Source organism: Solea senegalensis, unplaced genomic scaffold (genome assembly GCF_019176455.1).
Source record: "Solea senegalensis isolate Sse05_10M unplaced genomic scaffold, IFAPA_SoseM_1 scf7180000014046, whole genome shotgun sequence".
NCBI classification, from domain to species: domain Eukaryota; kingdom Metazoa; phylum Chordata; class Actinopteri; order Pleuronectiformes; family Soleidae; genus Solea; species Solea senegalensis.
Genome location: NW_025320952.1, coordinates 95,782 through 105,837, shown reverse-complemented (window position 1 = coordinate 105,837; position 10,056 = coordinate 95,782). Strand labels below are relative to the sequence as shown.

The window sequence follows — 10,056 nt, the reverse complement described above, 5'->3', positions numbered from 1 at the left end:
TCGTCCAAAATCAGTCAAAAAAGTCATAGTATAGTATGTCGTCCAAAATTAGTCAAAAAAGTCATAGTATAGTATGTAGTCCAAAATCAGTCAAAAATGACATAGTATAGTATGTCGTTCAAAGTCAGTTAAAAAAGTCATAGTATAGTATGTCGTCCAAAATCAGTCAAAAAAGTCATAGCAAAGCATGTCGCACAAAATCAGTCAAAAATGTCATAGTATAGTATGTTGTGCAAAATTTGTCAAAAATTACATAGTATATAGTATGTCATCCAAAATCCCTCAAAAAAGGTAATACTATAGTATTTCGTCCAAAATCACCCAAAAAATCAAAATACAGTATGTCCTCCAAAATCACCCAAAAAAGTCATAGTACAGTATGTGGTCCAAAATCAGTCAAGAAAGTCATAGTATAGTATGTCGTCCATAATTGGTCAAAAATGTCATAGTATAGTATGTCGTCCAAAATCAGTCGAAAAAGTAATTCTAGAGTATGTCGTCCAAAATCAGTCGAAAAAGTAATTCTAGAGTATGTCGTCCAAAATCAGTCAATAAAGATTCAAGATTCAAGATTCAAAGTGTTTATTGTCATATGCACAGTAAAGAAACACGTTTCCCTGTACAATGAAATTCTTACTTTGCTGTCCACTCAAAAAACACCAGCATAAAGTAGAAAAGTATAAATATACATAAGGAAAATATAAATATTACAAGAAACTAAAATAACATATATGCATAAAATAAATGTAAACATATGCATATATGCAAGGAATGAGAATATTACAAAAAAAACTAACATAACATATATGCATAAAATAAGTGTAAACATATGCATATAAACAAGAAATAAGAACTGTACATAAAGTGAATACTGGTTGTGCAGTTAAACAGATTTAAAGTGACATGTTTCATAGTATAGTATGTCGTCCAAATCAGTCGACATACTATATTGATTTTGGACCACATACTATACTATGACTTCTTTGACTGATTTTGGATGACATACTATACCAGGGGTATTCAACTAAAATTCTCTGATAAGCTAAACCAGTACCGTAAAGTCTAGAGAAGCTGCGCCAGTCAAAACAGAAGCGCCCCGTCAAAATATAAAATACTTTATACTTTATACTTTATAATTTATTTATTTATTTTATAATTTATTGACTGTCGGTCCAGGTCCATATAGGACGGCATCTGGGTACAAAAACGTCATACTGTAGTATGTCGCCCAAAATTTTATGAAAATGTCATAGTTTAATATGTCGTCCAAAATTTTATGAAAATGTCATAGTTTATTATGTTGCCCAAATTAGACAAAAATAGCAACTTTTTTATGTAGGTTGTTGGGCAGGAGAAGAGTTTCTTCTAGAGATTTTTGTCATTATTTTTCTGGATCTCAGCAGTGTGATGCCCATGTATCGCCACTCACACTCATTATAAAATCAGAAAACCTCCAAAAAAAGTACAAAACTTAAACTGTGATTGTAAAAAAAGCGTAATATGTATCAAAACTTTGAGTTATGTGAAAAATGTCCCAAGTCTTATTACCAGTTTAAAGTTTCAATTACGTTTCTACGGTAAAGTATGACGACACTGTGATGCTCCAAAATGTCCTTCATTTTGATCCTTCCTTCGACCGTTTCCCATTCATTTGTGTGTGGAAATTATTTGCAGTATTTTGCGATTTTTGACGCCACATCGAAACACACAAGTCTCGAGGTTCTCACTAGTATTCCTTGCAGCAGGCACTAATAATGTAGCTAAGTATATTGTACAAGCAAGTTCTTGCATAACCCATTCTGACAATTCTTTCTTACTAAAGTGTGGAGAGCTCCCAGAGGGGGTTCAAAGCAGGTGTAGGAACATTGACTTTGTCATTGCTTTTACATGTGCTCTGCTTGTCAAGAGGTGTTGGATACTTCCCTTGTCCCTGGCAGTGAAAGCAGCAGAGGACGCAAGGGGAGATTTTCTCTTTTCTCTATTCTTTTTCTTTCTTTTTTTGTTTCAACTCAGACATCACAGATACCTGCAGGACACATCAGTGCTGTCCATGTCAGTCGGAGGCAAACCGCGTTTGACAGGCCTACAGGAGATTCGGTTTGACCACGTTCTAGGGTGATTATGCAACATTTTATTTCTGAAATATGCAGATATATTCGCACGCCGTAAGATAGTTCGACCTACATCAGTATCCACAAAACTTTCTGACAATAACAAGTAGAAAGTACCAACATTTAAACACAAAGCACTAGTGACTTCTTAAACCAGGACGTACCACTCAAGTATAGTAGAGCAGTCAGTTTCCCATTATTTCATTTATTTTAACATGTTATCACTTTCTCAAATCGTTTGAAACACAGCAGAAGAGTTTGTCATACCCTCCAATGTGCAGCAGAGAGATTTCATCTGTTGTGTCACACACCTTTTTTTAATCAAATATAAATTACCAGGACTGAATCCTCTTGTCAAAACCAAAACAACCATTCATTTCCACACCAAAAGTTTTCATTTTTCACTCTGAACCTATGTCCTCACTTGACACTAGGAGGATATCTAGATAATGTAGGAATAGTTTTAATAAAATAACACTCAAGGTAGTGCGCAATTTACTCCGGCTCTGTCAAATATTTTCTTTAATGTAAGGATAAGTTAATGATGAGTTAAGACGTGAGAAAAGTGAAATTGTTACGAGTGTACCAACATGAATGCCAGCAAAGTACAAATTAAACTATGTCTTGTGGGTTTTACATTTGAGAAGTCCGCCTGCTCTTAAGGAGATTAAATTACTTAAGAAAGAGTGACACGCAGTGCTTGTGAGTGCTGGCTGAGTATTAGCCAAATAAATCTTAAAAAAATGAAAGGTCACTGAAGCCGATTTCCATCTAACAGACAGGAAACTATTTTGTCAGTTACGCTCATTCAACCTTTGATTTTGCCTTTAAATGCACTTTCATATTTGGTTATGATAAGTTGTGTGCGTGTGTGTGGGGGGGGACCGTGTTGATTTAGTCACATCCAGCAGGGCAGCTGTGGGCGCAAAACAGCCTCCAGTATTAGCATGTATAAACAGGCTTAGAAAAGGAGCACTATTTGGCTGTTCACTTTCATCCTCTTAACCGTAAACGAGGTGGAACAGGCACTGACACCCTCAAAAATAAATGTAGACCCACACACGCAAATTCAGCGTGATGTGGGGAACCAAGGAGAGTTGTTAGAGTTAAGGTCAATCCTGTTTAGATTGCACTGGTTGTCGGGGTGGCGTTGTGCTTCTTTTTTTCTCTTCACAAATTTGCTGAGATTTTCCGCGAGGTTAATCGTGTATTCATGTATTCTGAGATCTGATGTTTGCTTGTGTTGTTGGGCTGCGTTTTATGTTGAGGTGCGTGTTTGGAGTGGGGTTACGGGGTTGGTGCAGAGGATTCAGCACGGTGGTATTCACACAAATAGAGTTGCACAATAGCGGAGGCTCATGTAACGCATTTTATGGAGAAACCGTGTTAGGTAAAAAGCATTGTTCCTGTCATACACATTGTCCCCCATGTTTTAATTTTTTGACAGCTGGACCAAGTGTCAGTTAACCCTTCATTAACCTTATCAAAATTGTTATCACATTATCATATTTTTCCTTAGTAGGTCACGCAGGCATTAAACTAGACAAATGAACAAACCTTAAACCCTAATTTCATATGCGTCTGAATTGAGGTCACACCACATCCAGAGCCACTGGGTCTCCCACTGCTAACCGAATAAGTCAGATTACAACCACTGGCAGCTGTTCGCTAGAGAAAAACTTGTACATGCTGACTTTGTGACACCTACACCTCACAAATGTCACCAAGTTGAAATAAATGTTAAAAAAAAATTGTTTTAGCAGATCCCAGAGTTAAGGGTAAAGTCTGTAAATATAATGTAAATTATAAAAAAAATAAACAATTCATGCCGAATAATGATAAGGCAATTGTTTGTTAACAACTTAAGAAATGCAGCTCTAATATTATTGTTTTAAAGCATTGTGGGAAAGGTGCAGCTTTAAATGGTAGCTTTAAATTCTCACCTTAAAGTCACAATAGTTTGACAATATTGAGAAAAATGTGTGACAGATGATATAACAGGAGTTACAGTAAGTGCCACTGACAAAAAGAGCCTTGACTTAAAAAAAAGCTCTTGCAAAGGAAATTATACTGACTGTACAATACAAATGTGGCATTTACGTTTGAGACAAAGAAAAATGTCAAGTAAGTCATTTGACAGATGTGTCTATTGGCTCAGGTGTCTCGGTGTGACTTATGCTGCACAAAAGGATAATAGTAATTGCCAAAATGGTTGAAAGGTTATGTATGAGATCTAATTTCATGGCGCGCTATCATGAGCGCACTGGAGACAATGCAGCGTGTCACTGTGATGTGTCCCATCCTGGCTTTGTAGTGCTTTGCTAAAACAAAGACAGGATTAAATGCATGGATTCAAATGGTAAACGACAGTCAAATACATTTGTTTGTCCAACACAGCATAGTCTCACCGCAGCCTGGGGCGACCTGCTTCAAGTTATTTATGATGTCGAAATTAATCTCACTTAGCCCGATGAGGCTCTCGAAGAGGGGCCCTATTTCTGAGACGTTTGCAGAGTGAGGGATGAGAGGAGAGAGGGGACGGCGCAGAGCGACCAAAGACTTATTCAAATCCTCCCCATAGATTAGCAATCGCAGCTTGACAAGCCACCCGCAAGTTATTATTTATTTCATTTTTGAAAATTGAAGCTGTCTCTCACTAACATGTCAGAGACAGGGGAGGTAATCCGTTTGGAATTTGCGAGTGATAAGACAGGAGACAAACTCGCCAGTGAGTATGGAGGATGTAAAATATTTAAATGAGGTCTGTGGGATTTTACGGAGCAGCTGTGTGTTTAGTTGCTGCTCGCTGGCATTGTTTGCCCGTGATGGATGGAGCATTTTATTGCAGGGGCCCATTAGAAGAACAAATATTATGATTTATGATTACACATGATCTTTAATTGAGGATTGATGGGGGGAATTGTATGACTGTACAGTGTGGTATAGCGCTCGGAAATGTGCATGTCCAGTTTTTCTTTTTAATTAAATGAGTCTAATGAAGATGTAAATCACTGTGAAGTGCTCATGAAAAACACAAAAATCCAAAATAACGTATTAAACCTCTCTGCAGCCTTTTCTCGCCTGACTTAATCTCAAGACTTCATCTAGTCAGACAATCTTTCTGTTGAAACAAACTGAATGTAACATGGACTGTCCGGGGGAATGAACACAGCTCCTTTGTTGCAGCTTCCTCACTGAGACAGTGTTTTAAACAAATAAACAAAGTGTGCAAGTGACTACCAGTCACCACTGGCACCGCTTTCCGCAAATGCTGACTTTAATGGAACTAATGACTTCATCTGCTCATACGGCGCAGAAGAAAAGTCACAGCTATCGCAATCATAACATACACGTTAATGTAAAATAGTAGTGTACATAAAACATGCTGCCCAAGAAAAGGTTTTGTTGAACTTATTTTAAGTTAAACGGACGTAGAATTACAAAGAAATATTGTTTCCACATTCCACATTTAAAAAAAATATTATTAAATTTGCTTTTTAATAAATATACAGATATCACATTTATTCTCTTACACATGTGTACGTGGATAATCACACAGATTAATTAGATTAGATAAATAATAACAGTGACAATTTGACACTAAATCAGTCCTTGTGCTTAGAACAAAAGAATTATGTAGAAAAGGTCAAGGTAAGCTGACTTTGTTTATACAGCCCCACTCACAATAATAGGGTTTCAATAAAGCAGAGACCCTCGTGGAATAACGCTGGCATCAGCTCAGTGCCATTTATAAATATTTGACAACAGATGAGCGGACTCCATGGGATGCCACTCCGAGCAGCACAGAGTCAAAGTCTGCTAATAAAGCAAAGGCCATGAGCCTTTGCCCTGTGTTGACGAAATCCAAACTCGATATCCAGTAGCTGAGATAGTTGTGAAAACATGCACATTCCTGCTGAGAAACACAAGCGTGCACGCACCATCAAAATGTGAAGAGAGCAACCGAGAGAGTGAGAGACAGTCATTACAATCAATAATAGCGTGAATGAAAAAGCCATTAGGCGCTTTATGACCAGCTGTGATTTCAACAATATTATTATGTGCCTCTCATTTCTCCTCATTTCTTCATATTGCCTCTGCTTCACTTAAGACAAAGTGTCGCAAATAAAGTATAAATCTCGTGGTCACACTGTGGACAGTCACAGAATCTGTGTGTGTGTGTGTGTGTGTGTGTGTGTATCAATCTTCTTCTCAGGCAGCTGTAACCTTCCAGGTCTGAATGAGAAACAGGTGGTGGGGTCGAGCAACGCTCTCTCGGCTCAAAGGAAAACACCAGAACAGCGTAACAGCTTACATGATGCTAATAATGCACAAAGCATATTGCCTGATGATGTGATTTAAACGGCGTTGTGTATTAATTGTTTGATTCACTGTGTTACATGTGAGCTAAATAGTAGCACACCTACTGCCTGGTTTTCTTCTTCTTCTTCTTCTTCTGAGGTGCTGTCTTCTCTGCCCCAAATGACACTGCATGTATTTATAACAATGAATAAACAGCATAGCATCGCATCATTTTTGTCTGTCTACTGTCTACAATTGTCAGAAGGGTGAAGGCAAGACAATTTTGTGTGCATATAGACAATAAAGTATTTGCTTATCTTAAATGTTAAAATAGCTGATAGTTAAATAACACCATACTAGATTTTCTAAATGCAAGCCCTATCTAAAAATAATATAAATCTGTTATAACACTACAATGTAATATTGTTATATGGATTTGCGTGTAAAAGCATAGTGCAGTTCCCTTCGACTTGATTTCCCCCCCTTTCATTCATCCTCCTGCCTCTTTTATATTCCCCAGCTTCTTATCAGCCTCTTCATCTGTGATTACTCTTCCTTTGTTCTCGCTCGCTCCTCTCCTCTTCCTTCCTTCCATTCTTCCATCCCCCTCTCTTTCTGTCCATCTGTATATGTTGCTCACTCTGTGTTGGCACGTGCATCGCTGTTCCCCTGTTGGTTCTTGGCCAACTCCCCCACTCTGTTCTCGCTCTGGTTCATCCACCCCCACCTTCCTCCTCCCCGTCCTCTCCTTCTTTTCCCGTTTTGCATGTGTACCAGGGTCCGGGGGGCTCAGCACAGTGTACAGCCCAGTGGCCTAAAAGTGAATACTTACATAATTGCCAAGTGTCTCCAATCATTAGGGGCAGCCCTTAAAAAAGACATGCTTCGCGGACAGCTGCGTCCCCTCGCCTTTGCCAGCCTTTCAGATCGCATTTGCTTTAACAGGCTCATCCACATTATATTTAACCCCAGAGTGCTCCAGTGCACAGTGGATGATGGGGGGAAATAGATAAAGGTTACACTATTAATGTGGAGGCAACGTGAGGTATGGTTGACCACAGAATATAAACTTTCCCCCGGAGGTAATATATGTTAAGACTGATTGTGTTTATATCCAATATTACTCCAAGTGATGCTGCATATTTTGTGACCTGACTTCATAAACATTAGGTCACTCGCATCCAGTATCACATGAGTGTCTAGTCATGAGCGCAGTCCCACAACATTTCAATCTCCATTAAAAGCAACAGCCAAAATAATTGATTCGAAACGGTTATGATTCTGGGGTCATGCTCAAAAGAGACATTCTATATACAGTAAGTGACAGACCTTAAACCTCGGAACAAAGAGAATTTATGCTGTTTTCTTCCATTATATATAGAGGCTATAATAATATATGTATTTATGGAGTATAGAGTGTCTGATATCCTTTTTTTCAACATGACCTATAGGCAATTTGATGATATGTATACATATATGTATACAAATATAAAAAATATATATACATACAATACATATATATATATTCATTTTCACAAACTATATAAACCTATATAGTATAATACCTAATAATTATTATTTTTCTATTTTTTTTCGGAAATACGTCACAGTTCAAAGTTCGCTTGGCTTGAACAAACATAAAATTATAAGTGCATTTTGAGACTTCGGCACAACTATAGCTATTCCCGGATTAAAAAAAAAAAATAAATATGCAATTTAAAATGAATCAAAACTGACTCAACAACATAAAAAGGCAAAAAATATATTTTTTTACAGCCTGAAGATGTGACCTATAAACACACACCCCCAGGAGTTGTGTGTTATCCCCACGGCAATTCACCAAGGGTGCGCCTGTGGCATAGATCTGTGCCGCGTGAGCACAAAGAGTTAAGCTCTCATGTACGTTGTCATTATTTTTTCAGTACAACAGCTAAAGCTCCCAGTCACTGAGAAAAATACCCTCCATTTAATCCACAAATATAATGTCAAAAATATGAGTTGAGGCGTACTCAGAAGAGACATTTTGTTTACTGACAATTCTCTGCCAGATCCTACTGAGAGACAAACATACATTTTGATTTCTGCGCATTCAAAGAGGCCTCCCACAGTATGGTTAGTGACAGCTGGGTCATGTCCCCTTATATTGGGAACACAGCTGCCTTGCAGACATGAACTCATGTACGCACACACACAACACACAGAAGCTTGCACAGCTATTCTTTTTAGGACATTGCATTGACTGCTATTCATTTGGAAAGTCTGAACAAAGTGTTGTCCTTAACCCCAACAATTCACATTTTAGCCCTATAAATTTAACCAGTTCCTCAGACAATAGGGTCTGCCTCATTAGGACCAGGAATGACCTGATAAGGTCAGTGTTTATGATAGAAATAGGTCCTAAAGAGGCTACAAATACACACACATGCATGCTTGCATGTTTAAGGCAAACAGGAACAGGAAAGCAGAGCATCTGAACAGCCTCAGAGCAGGAACATATGACCACATTTTATTTGTTTTCTGACAAAAACATGTATCTGCAGGAAAAAAAAAAAGACATTTCAGCAAAGAACAAAAGACTACTTTTCACATGGGTCTCCATGTGTTGTACAGAAAGTTTCACAGTGGAAGAGGTTTCAAAGGGCCATAAATGGCATTATCCCACAAATAAAGTCATCCCCCTTTTAAAGCTTTATATGTCTGTAATTGACCATGATTCTGAACTGGTTTTATCTCCTTGGTTGGTCGCCATTACTGAAACTGTTGCCTAAGGAGAGGTTTGTGTATTATGTGATTCATCTTGTAACTGCCACAACTGAGAGTAAACTAACACAGTTCAAACAAGGAAAGTACAACATCATTTAACTGGCTTATTGTTACACATAAGCTCTTAAGTACAAGGTCAGGACATTGTTATAAATAAAAAGTAAGATGACCCTTTTTTTCTTAGAACACTGACACTAACGATCACAGAATTCAAGAGAAAATGGAGTTCATATGCACATGGTCAGATGTGAAATGCTGAACTAACAGCAGGTCCTTCAAAGTAATGACAAAATACCACTTTTGTTTGTGCCTTTAGTGGTGATTTGCATTCCGCAAATACAACCGTGTAGTTTGAGAGGACACAGTTGGACGACCAATATAATTTGTGTCTGTGTTTCCAAACCATGAAGTGAAACCATTGTATGATACAGCAATGCTATGGGTGACAGAGGAACTGCTTGATAAAGTTTGAGTTGAAATGACGTCGTGTGGTTTAGACTTTTGTGCAATTGTCGTGCTTTTAAAGGAACAGCGCTGACAGTTGGAAGAAGAACCAATGTGTCAACCCTGACCTACTCCCTACATGGTCTTTGTTACTCATCACCTACTTCCTCCCTTGCTATGCTGACTAATGTAGGACTTTGTCACTTGAGTGTAAAAACACAGCGTGTTGTTTTATGGCATTTAAAAAATGACTCTTCTTGTCATTTTTTCTTTGTTAACTCTGTAAACGTTGACGCTTGAGACTGATAATTTCCATGTATCTATTGAGTCAGCACACTATATTTTCAATCGTGTTAGACATTATTAGCTTCATTACATTATAAAAAGTACCATGAGTACCGTTGAGACTTCAGATAATAGTTGTTTTTTTTTTGTT

General features: G+C 37.9%; 1 long non-coding RNA gene across 1 annotated transcript; it reads left to right on the top strand.

Moving 5' to 3' along the window:
* Positions 1 to 1,475: 1,475 nt before the first annotated feature.
* LOC122760772 lies at positions 1,476 to 6,641 on the top strand. The gene is made up of 2 exons (XR_006358489.1): positions 1,476 to 2,115; positions 6,328 to 6,641. It is a non-coding gene; the product is annotated as an uncharacterized LOC122760772 (long non-coding RNA).
* Positions 6,642 to 10,056: the final 3,415 nt, after the last annotated feature.